The sequence below is a fragment of the Myotis nattereri genome (assembly GCF_964212035.1).
Source record: "Myotis nattereri genome assembly, chromosome: 5".
In the NCBI taxonomy this organism is placed as follows: domain Eukaryota; kingdom Metazoa; phylum Chordata; class Mammalia; order Chiroptera; family Vespertilionidae; genus Myotis; species Myotis nattereri.
This window is the reverse complement of record NC_138080.1, coordinates 43,256,498-43,273,575: the sequence shown is the minus strand read 5'-3', so window position 1 is coordinate 43,273,575 and position 17,078 is coordinate 43,256,498.

The window sequence follows — 17,078 nt, the reverse complement described above, 5'->3', positions numbered from 1 at the left end:
AACAATTATCAGGTAAAATTTAAAAAAAATAAATCAATCTACATATTTTTTTGTTATCCAAAATCCCAAGATCAGTTCAAAGTAAGCGCTCTTTCCACAAGGACACAATAAGCTGTTGTAGGGTTGGGCATCAGATTACAATTTGCTTTCCCTGCCCAGAGCAGGTTTGGTCTGAAAAACTTCATAGTCCAGGACTGCTTACACTGTAAAAATTGAGCAAGAAAATAGAGTTAAATTTTGTGTGCAGCAGTTATTCTTGCTGTCAGCAGGAGCAAAACTTACCACCAAAGGAAAATCCGAAGAGTCAAATGAACTGTCATGTAGAAGTCAAACAGCCCTCCTGAGTTCTTTCTTAGATTCCTAATACAAGTCTTCGGTGAGAACTGTCATAGCTTACAGTTTAATGAACGTAGGCAAAATCAGACTCCAGGAACGGCTTTTATATGAACATGGAGTATATAATTTCTTTATAGAAATCTCACTTGGAGGAGCTGGGAGTAGTCACAACTCGGAGTTTAAGAATGGATTGGTGAAGGCCTTGGGCAGGGTGGGAACCAGGGAGTGAGAAACAAGGGGGGAAAAGAGGGGGCATCTGTAATACCCTCAACAATAAAGATAAAAAATTAAAATAATGTATTTACTTCTAGGACATGTACTCCCTTTCATACACATATACATTTGCGAGGAGACGGCATCCTACCTGACTCCTATGTGCTATATGTCTGTTGGTATATCTTCTATAACTATATGTTGCTCATTTCTCTCCCGACCAATTTATTAAAGAGGGGACTATCTTTCTTCTGAGACAAAGTCCTCACTGGGTACATATCTTTGAGATATTCACTCTTTCTTCTCAATTTCTACATCCTCAGTAGCTGCCCCACAGGGAACTATGAAGTTTTAGAAGGAAAAGCTACTGATCAACAAGTAAGCCCAGCTTCTCAGCAGTGATCACCACAGATGTCCTGGCAGCTGTTTTTGGCTGCACGCTTTCCACCCCAGGATGGCCCCCTGTCAATATGTTCATTCACTTTGCATCTCATTCATACTGGGGGGCTCACATTGAACCGGCAAGGAACTATCCTTTATTAGTTTAGCAATGGATGTCACAGATTCTTCCGGATATCTCGTAGCCTTCAAAAGGCATGAAGATTATGCTTTTCATAAAAAGTGATCCAATTCTCTTGTTAAGAAAAGGGGGATTGTTAAGGGCGGGGAAAAAAGGAGACATATGTAATACTCTTTGTAATACTTTAAGCAATAAAACAATTTAAAAATAAATAAATAAAAAGAAAAGGTATTTGTGGCCCTGGACAGGTGGCTTTGTAGGTTGGAATGTCCTCCCGTACACCAAAAAGTGGTGGGTTCTTCCAGATCAGGGCACACACCTAGGTTGCAGGTTCAATCCCCAGGCAGGGGGTGCATACAGGAGGCAACCCATCGATGTTTCTCTCTCTCTCTTCTTCCTTCCTCTCTCTCTAAAAACCAATAAAAACATATCCTCAGGTGAGGATTACAAAAAAAAAAAAAAAAAAAAAGCAGAGGTACTTGCCTTATTTTCCTGCAATTAGAGATTCTGTTGGCATACCATTTCTTTCTAGTTTAATTTCGCACTTCGCATTTCCTGATTAGGTGCAGTACTCAGAGGTCGTTGGGCACAGGCTACACTCAAATTAAAATATGCTATTATTCAGGGCACAGCGGTGCTTATCTGGAGACTGTCCCGCATACACTTTAGGTTTGGCATATGCTAAAGAAGACTGCAGTCAGCAGGGGCTGGGAGCCGGCACTACACAGCGCCCAGGATGCAGGAGCATCTGGAGGAGGAGAGGAGAGGCACCAGCAGGCACGGAGCAGGGGGCTGGGCGTGCAGCAGCTCTGTGTCTGCACTGTGAGAGTCTGGGACGCCAAGGGGCTGTCAAAGACAGATAGGCACGCATGCATGGAATTCAATTTGTGCTGGTCCACAAGTCAGCGGTGCAGTGAGTGACACCCCCCGAGAGCCTCCTTGGATAGTTCGGAAATTAAACCTCCCTTTCAGACCCTCTGATAAATCGCAGGCAGGGCAGCTCTCCTATGGGAAAGAAAAGGAAGAACAGAAAGTGTGGGATCTCAAAGGAAACTTGTATTTGCACGCCACCTCCCCCCTCCCCCCCCCCCCAAGAAAAAAAAGTGCATTTGTTACATGAAGTCAAGACACTGAATTCTAAGGGCTAGGAAACCTGTCTTGAGCAAAGGTAATGCCATTGACGTTGTAGTTACTGCAGTTTGAGAGGCCATGAAGCATCGTTTCAGAGGGAACAGCCAAATACCCGTTTAGATAAAGACAGTCTACAGGATTGGAGATGCATAAATGCTCCCAGGACTCTACTTTCCTGCCAGGAAAATTCTCTTCCCCCTTTTCCTACCCACCAGCCTCCCTGCCAGGAAATATATTCCATAAGTAGTTGCATTTTGCCCCCCTAGAATGCTTCATCTGTACTCTCTGATGCATACTTTGGATACTAAAGAGGTTGGGACAGGACAAATCATAACAATTAAATTACCCTCTACCCCAAAGTAATTTGTGTTCTTGGGATGACAGTATGCAAACAGTACAATAGATTTTGTCTCTGGATCCTCCCTCCTGAACTAGTCTCTCATGCCACCACGTGGGACTAATTTCAGGTTCCTAGCTGAGCCAGGCGCTCTGTCTATACCTATTCTTTCTTCTGCCTGCACTTTCCATTCTCTCTGCATTGTCCCTAACTAACCCTGACTCCTTCCTCATCTTAGATCTGGATTCTTTCCTGACTCTTTTCATTGGGATAAGAAATACATCCTTCCCCAGCCTCACAATTCCTCACCTTACTTGACCTAATTTAAGGACTATGAGTGCACAGCATAGTCTGCATACAATGAACTAAGAGTGTGCATGACCAGAACACGGTCACCTTCCCTATGGGCAGGAGCGTGTCCTTCTACATGCATCTGTCTGACAACCTGCATCCCCCAGTGTGTGCTAGTGTACACACCCTGTTCACACCTTGATAGCATACCTCCAGTAAAGAACACACTAAGAAGCAATGTTTTAGTGAAACTGCTACATATTTCAATCAAAACTACATTGAAATAAAAACCGGCCCAGAACTGCCACTACTGAATTCATGTTGAGAGAACTGCATACATCTTGTGGAATGATGCACCATAGAAAAAGATTACCCTTGGTAATGCAGATGCGAATCAAAGGCATTCATTATTTATAAATGGGTAACTTATAATGACTGAATATTGCTGGGATAATGCAGATGTGCCCCAGCTGTACTGCTAGAGGGTTTCATCATCTTCTATATATAAAAAAATTATGTCTACAAAATATCTTACTTGACTTAGGTTATAGTCATCATGACAAAAACAAATATGTCTTGTTAACAGAGAGCCTTATATAATTTCAGTTTGAATTTAAAATAATAACAATTCTCAAAAATGAGTACTCTTCCCCCTTGACATTCTACCTTCTATTTAACATACCCAAGTATTCCCTTTTTAAAAAGTTTGTGCTAAATATATTAGAATTCATTTCAGACCCTTTTTCAACCAATTTATATGAAATGGAGATCCCCATGCAAGAAGTCACAAAGGGCAGAAAATGATTCCCACAAGTTCGAGTTTAAAGATTATTATTTTCCTTCTTTCTATAAGACAAGCTCAAATGTCAACACATCAGCATATCATTTACTTTGCATTGAGCTGTTTGCCTGGTATTCACAAATTCAATTACTTTTTAGTTGCATCAAACCGGATTCTTACATGATTGTATTCAGCAGCTCTGAATTTCCTTCCTGCTGCTTTTTGCTTTGCTTGCTTAAAAAAATAAAATTAAAAACCTGACATTTTTTTTGTGTGATGTATCAGCAGGTTTCATTCTCATCAGGGTGAAATAATGACTCATCCAAGAAATGAATCCATCGCTGTGAGTCACATTTTTAATCTAGGTAAGATGAGATATTCTTGTGTAGTTATTTTCATGCCCAAGAAAAGCTTTAGTGTATGACAGATATGAAACAATTACTCACTTTACAGTTTATTTTAACTAAGTACCTGATTTTAGAATTTCTTAAAGGTAAGACTTAATCTTCCAACCTACCCTTTCTTCCCCACTATAATCATATTTTGTAATTATTAGATTTACAGAATTCTTACATGTAAAAAATTACCCTTTCTTTTGTTTTCAAAGAAAATGTATATAGGTCATTGCTTCAGTTTGAAAGTGACTTTTGTATCCACTCTTTGCCCTTGGTCACAAAGCAAACATGATGAGAGAAGAAAATAGAAATAGATGAACTCAAACTACATTTAGAATTGCAACTCATCAGTATCTGAGTTGCCTTGCAGTTTTGTCCATAATTTGGCCAGAGAAACAGAGCCAAACTCCTTATATATGAGGAGATTTACCATAGGCATTGGCTCACTTTACTAAGGCTGAGCAGTCCCACAATCAGCTATCTGTAAGCTGGACAATGAGGAACTCTGACAATCTGAAGGCCTGAGAACCAGGAACCGGCATGCTCTCATGCATGTCCCAGTTGAGAGAGCAAATTCGTTCTTCCTCCACCATTTTGTTCTATTCAGGCCCACAATGGATGGAATGATGCTCCTCAGCATAGGTGAGGGCAATCTTCTATATCAGTTTGTCTATTCAAATGCTAATCTCTCTCAGAAAGACACACACACATACTCAGAGATAATGTCCTACCAGATATCTGGACATCCCTTAGCCGACTCAAGTTGGCACATACAATAGCCATCAGGGTCTACCTCTGCAGGTCTTTCCTATAGTTGAGGTTATTATTCTTTCAGAAAATGCACAAGTGGAAACTCTACAAACAAATGAATGCCAAAGGGAATTGTAGAGACTTGACAACATTCCTTCTAAACAACTTCTCTTAATGTTCCTGGAAAACAGCCCTAGGAATAAAGCTATTCCTCCTTATGGATGAAGTTCAAAAATCTTTAACTTGACCTACGTGACATTTTGTGTTCAAGTTCATCATGCCTTCATCTTGTAACACTCCTTCTGTGAAGTTGACTGACAGAATTTGGGAGCCATAATATCTATCAGTCTGTTAACTAGAAATATCAACCAATAAAATATTAATAGTTCACACTTGGTATAATCCATTCACAAACATTGCTTCAACTGATTTTCTTAGCCTTGTCAGAGATAACAATATCTATTTTACAACTGTGGAAATGTGGGATCAAAGAGATCTTAAAAATCTTCATAGCTGTCACATGACACTAACCTGGGCCATCTGATTACAAACCTCACAACTTTTCCGCTCTGCCACCGTCATCCTAAATGACAAGCAATGTGATGATGTTACTTCCCTTGAGAGATAGTCCTGCCCATTAATCATCTAGTTCTTCTAAGCATACTTTGTTCTTGCAATAGTGTCCATTTGGAAACTGCAGTAGATTTTGATCCATGCATTCTGACATACATTTAATCATGTTCCTGTATGCGTTCATAGCCTCAAAGATTAATTATTTCTATGCCTGACACCATCATAGCAGGCCAGCCAGAAATGTTGAATATAGAGAGCTGCATCCTATTTAATAACGGTTGTGAGCCTCAGGTGGTACATTGCAAGGATAGTAGAATCCTTTATTTTTCTTGTTAACTTCCAGATGATAGCAACTGGAAAAATGGTATGTAATTAGGCTCCTTTCTGCCTTAGGAATGAATTTTTTTAAGATGTCTGTGATAACTGGCTGATTATTTGCCTATGGGTTCCTGGAGTTATATCTTACAGAGGTAGAAGCAGGGTCCTCTTTTTTTCTGTAGTTTCATACACTTTTATTAGAGGGTTATGGGCAGTCCTGCTAGCAGGCTCCCAGCTGGTGAGAGCGCTTGATGTGTGCTTCCCAATGTTGGGAATCCGCAGGCTGAGTTCAGATGCAACCGCTCCCTGCTCTCCAAGTAGCAAAGGGCCCTGCTGTGTGTGGCTGGAGGCAGTGCAAGCAGAGAAGGGCTGGGGCTGAAGGGGGCCCCTGGCTCTCCCCACAATCACTCACTGGCTTATGTGCCTTTCACCAAACCTCAATTGATGCTATCTTTTCCTTTTTGCATCTAATATATTTTTGTTATTAAAACTATTTCTCTTGTCCTTATTCAATTATATCATAAGCAGTTTAAAACCAGTGATTCTGTGGTACATCACAATAATGACTCAAATGTCCAATTCTCTATTGCAGTTGGAAATCCTTTCACCCCTACCTTTGGTAAGGATAGATTTCCCCACACCTTGATTCGCCCATGGCTCTTGTTTTAGCCAATGGGATGTTAGAAAATGTAATGCAAGTGGCTTCCATCTCTTGAACCACTGCCACCATTATGAGAAGAACATGCCCAAGAGAAGAGGCGAGAGATAGGGAGGGAGCAGAGCTGAATCTCCCCAGCTGAGGCCAAACTGGATCAGCCAAACCCCACACAACCCTCTGTGATAAAAATGATTGCTGTTTAAAAGCCTCTGAGTTTGGGGTTGGTTTGCTATGAAACATTTTTTAGCAATGGCTAACTGATAAACACTGTCTTTAATTTCTTCCTATTCTGTCCCAGTTAAAAAGATATGAATTTACCACCATTACTAAGAAAAATGTCAGAAACATTGAGTTTTATACTAGGATATAATATCATAAAATTTATTCTATTCACTATAATGCTGTGATTAATTATCTCAGACCTATTTTAATAATTTTTTTTATTTCTTGTATTGAAGGTGTTTTGCCAAAATTTAGGATTCTGGCCAGCCAAATAAGTCCGTCAAAAAATTACAGAATGTATAATTATTATAAATTCATTTGAATATTAGTCACACTCTTAGGGTTCGGGCTCCTAAAATAAATCATACCTGTAATTACAGTATAATAAACTTGTGAAGACAGGTGGATTACTGTTCGTTTTTCCATTTCTACCCCCATGAGTCATTACAAACATAAAAGTGATTCCACAGTAATGTAGTCATGGCTGTCGATAAACTATCACTGCTGCCATCCAGACTTGAACATCCAGCTGCAAAACCATTTCTGTGCTAGTCATATTTGCACTGAGAGACCTGACAGTATAGTATTTTCTTTATAAATACTTTCTAACTTCAAAATGGGGATTTGTACATATATTGGAACATATATAATGTTATCTGACAACAAAACCTGTAATGACAACATTGTTCAATCAACTTTACAGAAAGAGTAAGGCGAGATGATGGACTGCAGGCCCTAGTGAGGACTTGATCCAAAATACCTTACAGGCTATAGGAAGGATTTAGGACTTCATCTAGGAACAACTGGAATCTGTATTAGTCTCCAAAGACGGTCATCACAAATGATCAGAGAGCAGGTGACCCAGAACAACATAAATGTATTCTCTCAGGTTTTGGTGGCCAATAGTCCAAAACCAAGGTGTCAGCAGGGCCATGTTCCTACTGAAGTCTCCAGAAAAGAATCTCTTCTCGCCTCTTCTCATTTCTGGGGGTTGCCAGAAATCCTTGAGTTCCTTGGCTTGTGATGCATCACTACAATTTCTGCCTCTATCTACACATAGCCATATCCCCTCTGACTGTTTCTGTGTCCAAATATCTCTTTTCTTTTTAAAATATTTACTGTTGAGAGTATTACAAATGTGCCCTCCTTTTCCCTCATTGCCCCCCTCTATCCAGACCCCATTACCCCCAGGCTGTGTTCATGGGCGATGCATATACACATAGAAATCTTTGGTTAATTCCTTCCCGTCCTCATTTCCCCCTTCCCTCCGAGATTCATCAGTATGTTCTATGTCTCCATGCCTCTAGTCATATTTAATTCATCAGTTTATTTTGTTCATTAGATTCCACATATGAGTGAGACCGTGTGATGTTTGCCTTTCTCTGACTGGCTTATTTCACTTAGCATCATCCTCTCCAGGCTCCTCCAGGTCATCCCCTTTCTTATAAGCACATCAGCTACTGGACTAGGGCTCACCACAGCCCACTAGGACCTCATCTTAACTTGGTAGCAACTGCAAAGAACACTGTCCAATTAAGATCCCATTCACAGGTTCCAGGTGAACATGAATTCTGGGGAGACACTATTCAACCCAATGCAGAATCACTGAGAGTCTTTATGAGATTAATTTGAACATGTGACCCTCTCTCTATATCTTCTCTGTATGGACACTAATTGGGAAACTGGTTACCTTAAGGGCTATGTATTAACATAGGATCTTGTTTAAATAAGTATTTAACAAACATCTCATTTTAAGATATTTAATGCACAGCAAAGCCAAAATGAATTTGACTAAATTATTTTGTCCTTTTTAAATGAGACAATATAATTAAAATTTGAGTCCCATATTTCTGATTCATTTATATTTGTCATCAGAAATTTCTACTTGCCCATGTTTCACTCTCAAATTTTAATACGTATAAGGGCATCCCCAAAAAATGTATGCACATACTTTGAATAATTCTAAAGGCAGTGCTTATTAAAATACATTTTATTTTTAAAATTGAGCTATCAGCTGTTAAAATGTGTACATTTTGGTGGGATGCCCTGTATATACACATGAGAAAGGGAGAGATAGAGACAGATTTATGTGTACTTTATACATCAATGACAAATGCAGATTCAAAAACTTCAGGAAAAAAAATTGAAATCAAATATGGCAATAAAAGGAGGGTTTACTCAATGCAATTGCTAAAAGCAGGCATATACGAAGAGCAAGAATAAGCTTTTCTCATATCTTGAAATATCTCTGGAATATAGAGTTTATTGTCAGGAAGGGTTTAAAATTCAAATGGATCCCTAGATTGCATAATCTTGTGTTTCCCACAAACTCAGCAATGTCACCCAGAGAATAGCTTTCCGCTAGAAGTTCCCATGCTTCTTTGTTAATCTCTGGAAGAAAGATTTTAGGAACATAACTGTTCTTTATTCATAATTTTTTCTTTAGGCACTTGATTCATTTTTCCCTTCTCAAAACAATGAGGGAAAAGTGGTAATCATGCATTTCTGAAACATGTAAAATATTTGCACCAATTTGAGTTGCTAAAGCTGATTAAACTATAAAAGATAGAAGACTGTACCTTTGAAGAAGTTCATCACATTTAAATGTCCATCCTTAAGTGAAGGTAGTTTCCACATCGATGATGGAAACAGGGCCTTAGAAAAATCACTGTAGTGTCCTGTCAACACTCTCTGAACAGTTCCCTCTGTCTCCCATTCCTCGTGCCACCACGTCTGCTCCTCATGTTCCCAGAACTGTCTTCTGGTGGAACTTGAAGAGAAGTGGATACTCACCTGGAATTTCATAGCAAGGCCTTGTGTCAGGCTCTGTAATTGAGAGGGAGAGTTCAATCCTCTAGACTTGTTCTTCTTAACTCATGGATCCATGGACTGGAGAGATTTCAGAGTTGGGGGCCTCAGTTCTGTGAACCCCCTAAGTTTGTCTTCGGCATCGTATGTGGTACAAATTATTAGCGCTATTTTACAAGTTTGGATAGAGAACATAAGGGATTGTTATTTGCTTTGCCCAATGCAAAATATACAAGAACCCCAAAATAATTCTCCAGGTAACATAAAGATAAAAAATCCGCTCTTGTTCAAGGCATCTATACTAAACACAAAGTTTGATTTCTAACTCTTGTAGATTTAAGAAAGTAAAAAAATCTCTTAAATACCAGGGCGGACTTTTAAACTAAATCTATTCTACCAGCTCTAAGCATTGAACAGAAGTATCTCCAAAGGAGGTCTGAAATGCAATCTACAATTAGCCTACTTATAAGATCATTACTGTCAGGCTGTAATAAAATATTTGAAATATTATAGCTATTTTTAAAAAGTTTCTAAAAGCATGCTGTTGATGCAGAAAGAGAGGTAAATTGAAATTCAATTAGCCTCTACTTTTAGAACTCTTTTAATTATCAGGTTGAAAACCTGCACCAATTGAATCCCCATTCATTAGGGGCATGAATTTTTAAGACTCTCCTAAATTTAATGTGTACATATAAAACCTTTTGCAAGTATTGTTCACAAATGGAAAATAACTGAGGCTATGGAACTCCACAATGTAAAAACTGGGGCATTTTTAACACAATACTGTACCAATTCACCTTCAGATTCTGGGCTCTCACTTTACTTCATCACCTACACAGTATACGCATTCCAGCTCTCAAGAGTTACAGAAAACTAGGTTAACATGAAGAAACAGGTAAGCAGAGACAGAGAGAAATGCTGCTTGCACATCCTGCCCTTGAGTCTGCACCAACATAGACCACTAAGCGAAGCACTGCTCCATCTGCCTCACAGATTTTTTTCCTCACTGTTAAGTTTCTTGCTCTTCCAAATAGATTCTGATAAAGGACTACTGTATTTCCAAAATATATAAGGAAATCCTATAAATCAATTTAAGAAAGACAAGCAACCCAATATAAGAAGGTGAGCAAAATACATGTACAGGCACTTCAAACAACAGGCTATCTGAATGTGTTGTTGTAAGAAAATGAAATCACTGATAATTAAGAAGTGTAAATTAAAACCACAAGTGCATTCTACTATACTCTTGCCTGGAAGGAAAGAAGGAAGGAAGGAAGGAAGAAAGGAAGGAAGGAAGGAAGGAAGGAAGGAAGGAAGGAAGGAAGGAAGGAAAAAAAAATGCAGAGCAGCCCTAGCCGGTTTTGCTCAGTGGATAGAGCGCCGGCCTGCAGACTGAAAGGTCCCAGGTTGGATTCCAGTCAAGGGCATGTACCTTCGTTGGGGGCACATCCCCAGTAGGAGGTGTGCAGGAGGCAGCTGATTGATGTTTCTCTCTCATCGATGTTTCTAATTCCTCTCTGTAAAAAATCAATAAAATATATGTTTTTTAAAAAGACAGAGCTACTCTATTTCTCATGCAAACCTCCCCGGCTTTCAGAGGTAGGTGATTTGGGGCCCATCCCTCATTTGGTAACCCTAAAAGTTGGTGGTCCAAACCCTTCACTCCTCATGGAGAAGCTCAAAGTTGGAGGTTCCCTCCCAATTTGTAAGGCACTGTGCCAGGGTGGGATTTATGACAAGAGTTTTCTTCATTGTCCAATGTAGGATTCACTCAGCTAGTTTCTGGATTTTTCTCAGAGGGGGTTGATATGTGTATAGCTGTATATTCAGTGCTTCCATGTGAGGAGGGAAATTTGGGATCTTCCTATTTTGCCATCTTCCTGCATCCCCTAATACTATATACTTTAAAATTTCCATTTGAAAGCTTTCAAGGACAGGCAAAATTAATGTTTGGTAAGAGGTTAAAATAGTGGTTATCACTGAAGTTATTGACTAAGAGGGAATCCAAGGAAGCTTTCCATAATGCTAAAAATGTTCTATACCATTGGTGGTTACAAAGACATGTTCACATGTAAAATTCAGTAAGCTGAACATTCAAAACTTGTTTTAAATGTATATACATATATAAGCATATGCATATACACATATATATTATGTTTCAAAAAAATAGTATGTATGGACATTTCAAGCCAATTTTGTTGTGCTTTGTATAGGACTTACTAATGTGTCAAGGAATTTTAGTAGTTTTTATTTTTATTTTTCCTCTTCCAGTAGTATAACACAATGATATCCTGAAGTAGCCACTAATTACAACAAAAAGATTCTGGTTGAATTAAAATTACTCAGAATGCTTTACTTTTTAATGCTTCACTATTTCTGCATAAAGTAAGAAAAATCTATTTTAAAAACTGTTACTGAAAATGGACAAGGGACTGTGACCTATCCACAGACAACACTCAAGATTGCAATGGGGCGATCTTGTAGTATGTGTGGACAGGGCTTGTGAAACATGCAAAATTCCTGCACTAGGCCAGGAATATTAACATGCCCACCATAGTTCCAGGTTAGTATTATTTCATCACATAAAGTAGCAAACGGAAATCAGCTTAGAAAAAACATCTGCCCCGATCGCCCCTCAGGAGCCGGGGGAGGTGGAGAAACCCTCAGGGGCGATCGGGGCTGGCAACCACTATTCACACCTGCTGACAGCGCAGAGAGATCAGGACTGGCACTGGGCACTGGCAGTGGGTGTGAGCGCCCGGCGGGACCGTGGCGCACGGGAGCAAAGAATTTTCAATAACCACCAAAGGCTCAACTGATGACAGCAACTGGCACCCTGCCTTGGTCTGCCACCCCCGCTCACCTGCTTCACCATCCCAACGCAGCCAATGCCCGCCATGTTCTGCACGTCCCCTGGTGATCAGCACACGTCATAGTGACTGGTTGTTCTGTTGTCCCGCTGTTCGGTCTATTTGCATATTAGGGTTTTATATATAGATAATTTGGCTTATTTGAAACAGAACCAGATTCAGATTGCACCTTTAGAAATGAAAAAGTAGAATCACTGAAATAAAAATGTCAGTAGGTTTGCTGAAAAACAAGTTAAACAGAGGGGGCGGGGAAGGAGAATTAGTGATCTAAAGATAGACTGAGGAAACTACTTTAAATGAAGCACAGAGAGAAATACTAAAGAATAGTTAAGAAACCTGGAGGAAAAAAGAGAGAAAAAGAGAGAGAAAGAGAGAAAGAGAGAGAGAGAGAGAGAGAGACATTCCAAGATCAGAAAAGCTGGTGGCTTAGCATTAAACACAATGAGAAACCGTGCTACAGCCTAAGTCTCAATAAAAGGTCAATTCTGATCCTACCTCAAAATATTGGAAATAAGTGAGGAATTGAATTTAATATTGCCAATGTTTTATAAAACAACCTGGTTTCATCAGGATTGAAAACCTGCTCTTCCACATAATACTTTTCCTATATAATACTTAGCAAGTATTTTAAAAACCCATCATAGCCTCAGCCTCCAGATCTTCAGAACCTGCGTCATCCTCACATTTACCATTTTCATGCCATACGGCCTTCTGAAATGCGTGTCAGCCAGCACTAGCTGAGAAGGGCTTGACATTTTCCTGTCCCTAGATAACACAGCTGAAATTTCTTTAGCTTTCGTCCTCACCAAATGTTGTTTACTACACTTTTTTATTAGTGGTCATATCACGAATTTATACATGTAGACACCTTTCCATGGCTTCATCACATACTATATTTTCCGGAATGGCCTCACGCAAAGGTTGAGAATTTCCTCTTCCATTTTCTGGATGGACTGTGCTGTTGCTTCATTAACATTGAACTCACCATCATCAGCACTGTAACTCATGCCTGAACACAGCTTATCTAATACACATGTGGATGGTTGTGTTGTTTTTGTGTGTTCTTTTCTCTGTAAGGCACATCATAGCCATCGGGCACTTAGGGACACTAGATAACACTTTAGCACTGTGTTTAGGGGAACATTATAAACAGCAAAATCACCAACAAAAGGCACAAAAATGTGAAACATATGGCACTAAATAGACCGAAAAAGAGATTCACATTTCAGAAGATTGGGTGTAGCCTTGTTTGACTTCAGCTGGGAATGTGCTCATTGTGCCACTCAAATTTTCCCATTTTGTGCATGTCTGTAAATGACTACAAAAGTGCCACAAGAGTTGATTTGGGGGTTACATATAAGTTTACACAAACGATATCTGCAAATAATCAAAAGAAACTGCACTTAAGGAACCCTCATGCCCTGCTGGTGGGAATGCAGACTGGTGCAGCCACTGTGGAGAACAGAATGGAGTTTCCTCAAAAAATTAAAAATGGAACTCCCATTTGACCCAGTGGTCCCACTTCTAGGACGATAGCCCAAGAAACTAGAAACTCCAATCAGAAAGGATATATGCACCCCTATGTTCATAGCAGCACACTTTACCATAGATAAGATTTGGAAACAGCCTAAGTGCCCAGCAGCAGATGAGTGGATTAGAAAACTGTGGCACATCTACACAATGGGCTACTACACTGCTGTAAAAAAGAAGGAACTCTTACCATTTGTAACAGCATGGATGGAACTGGAGAGCATTATGCTAAGTGAAATAAGCTTGGATAAAGATAAATATCACAGGATCTCACTCATTTGTGGAATATAATGAACAACATAAACTGATGAACAAAAATAGAGCCAAAGGAAAAAAAATATTTTAGAATAGAAGTAATCCTGTTATTTGCAGATTTTTAATATTTCCTACAACTTTTGTGATATTATACTCTGTTAGTACAATTTTGGTAATATTATTATATTTAAAATCATTTTTTCTTGAAATATTAATGTTTATTGCATATAAAATTATTATATTATTTAAAATCATTTTTCTTGAAAAAAAGTAACTGCACTTTATGCAGCCTGTATTCATTATTGCTGCCACAATATACTGCCACAAGCTTAACAGCTTAAAACAACACATCTTTATTATCTGGCATTTCCATGGGTCAGAAATCCAGGCACAGCGAGTCTCAGCTACGTCCTCTGCTCAGAGCCTAACAGACTGAAGTCATGGTGTTACCTACACAGATCCTTACCTTGAAGCTCTGAGGACAATTCTGCCTGCAAATTCATTAAGGTTGTTGGCAGAATTAATTTCCTTCTCATGCTTTGCACATTGCCACCTGTACCTCCAAGCCACCAATAGTGTCTAGTCCTTCTCAAGCCTTCTACACCCTCTGACTTCCCCTTGTTCTAGCCAGAGAAAGATCTCTGCTTTTACGGGCTTGAGTGATTAGAATAAGGACTCTGGGAGAATCTGCCCTCATCTCCCTATTTCAAAGTCAGATGATTAGTAACATGAGTTAAATCTTCAAAGCCCCCTTATCATATGACATAACATATTCATGGAGACAACACCAGTATTTAAAGGTATCAGAGCCAAAGGACTGACTGCTACACAGTTTTAGAAATAGAGAACTAAAGTATTGAACAGTGTAGCATGTAGCTTTGAAAGTTTATAAGACTTAAAACACTGGGTGTTATGGCATTGTGGGGTATGTGTGTGTTAAGTTTGTATTTAACTTTAAATTTTATTAAGTTTAGGTATTAATTATATGGGATACAACTTCAAAGGCAAGTGCTGAAATCAGTAGAAAAGAGGGATAAAAATTTCACCCTTCAAAACCACAAAAAGAGCAAAAAAATTAGGGCACTTATAAAGTACAAAATAAAATTTAGAGATAAGTCATAACCACAGACTTACCAATAAAAATAAATTGTCAGGTGGATAAAAGGAACAATACAGCTATATGTTATTTTTTTTTCTTTTTTAAAAAATATATTTCATTGATTTCTATAGAGAGGAAGGGAGAGAGACAGAGAGTTAGAAACATCGATGAGAGAAACATCAATCAGCTGCCCCCTGCACATCTCCTACTGGGGATGTGCCCGCAACCCAGGTACATGCCCTTGACCGGAATCGAACCCGGGACCCTTCAGTCCGCAGGCCGATGCTCGATCCACTGAGCCAAACCGGTCTCGGCGATTATTTTTAAGAGATAAACCAAAAACCTATAAATACAGAAAATTCAAAAGTAAAGAACTGGAAAAGAAAATTTAGGCTAAACTAAAAACCTATTTGGGGATATTGAAAAAAGCCTTCATTATATAAGGACAATACAACAATTGCAGGTGTGTATATACTAATGACATAACTTCATATTTCACCAAAAAAGGTGTTAAGTCAAGGGAGAACCTCACAGATTGAACAACACAATGAAATAGTTCATGACTACTTTATCAGTGAGAGTAAAAACAAATAAAAAGTAACAAATATATGGCTTGAAGTGATAAGTAAAACCCTAAACCAAGTAATTTTGAAGCTAAACATTGTTCTCAAGAGCTCATTTGTAAAGTTGACAATGTGCAGGATCATTAAACAAGGTGAACAACACAGGTGTATATTATTACCTTTGCCATATTCTATTGGTAAGAAGCAGGTCACAGGCTCCACCTGCACTTAGGGAGATGGAATTACAAGGCTTAGATCCTCTGGATACCAGAATTATCTGGAATCACCCTAGGTTCTGTCTGCAACTCCACAGCTATTTCACAAAATAATGCCATTACCTAGGGGTTGTAGTATGTATTTTAAATATATTTTGAAAAAATATGATTACCTATTCTAAGTCATCTAAATACAAGTCAGAAAGATACTACTTTATTGAAAACACATATGTGAAATTATTATCATGCTTCTTTAATTTGCTGGTTTTTCTCTCTTCTTTGGAAACTATGACTTTGATTTTTGTTATTTTATTTGCCGCCCCCCCCCCCCCAAAAAAAAGTATAGCAAATGTTTTTTTATGTATTTTATTAAAAACAAAATCTTGCCTGGCTGGCATGGCTCAGTGGTTGGGCATCAACCAGGAGGTCACAGTTTGATTCCCAGTCAGGGCATATGCCTGAATTTAAGGTTCAGTCCCTGGTGTGGGGCTTGCAGGAGGCAGCCAATCAATGATTCTCTCATCATTGATGTTTCTATCTCTCTCCTTCTTTTACTTCCTCTCTGAAATTAATAAAAATATGTATTTTTAAAAACTCACAATCTTTACAAACTAAATCATTGAAGGTATAAATCAAATTTTAAGTATCCTAATTTTATAAAATACAGAAACAAAGCATTTTCAATATAATAAATGGATAGCAATAAATAAATATAATAAAAAGATACAAGCAGAAGAAGAATGTGGTATGAAAGTGATGCAGGACTTGACAAGATGGAACAGTAGTCTCAGTGGGATTGGATAATAAAGCAAGTCAGGTCCTATTACATTGTTTGCAGGGCTAAGGGATTATGTTACTCAGGTGGCAAAGTGACAGAACATTAGGTATTGGCTCTCTACATCGAAAGTTCAGTTAGTTTTTCTAATGTTGAGCAATTTAGGGCCTTGAATTTTTAAAAAAGACCTATTGGCCTTTTTTTCTTTCAACATCCCTTAAGGTATTCCATTGGATGTCTGGTAATATCTCACTTCCAAAAGGTAACCTCAAGCATTCACCCAGAGGTGAATCTGACACATATGCATGAAGAATCAAGAACATTTTAAAATTTTCCTCATTCTTCTTGAAAGTTCCAAGACTCCATAATGGCTTTTTCCTGAATGTGATTCTATTATAGAAACAAGACCATCAGATACTGCAGGAATATGCCTCTCTT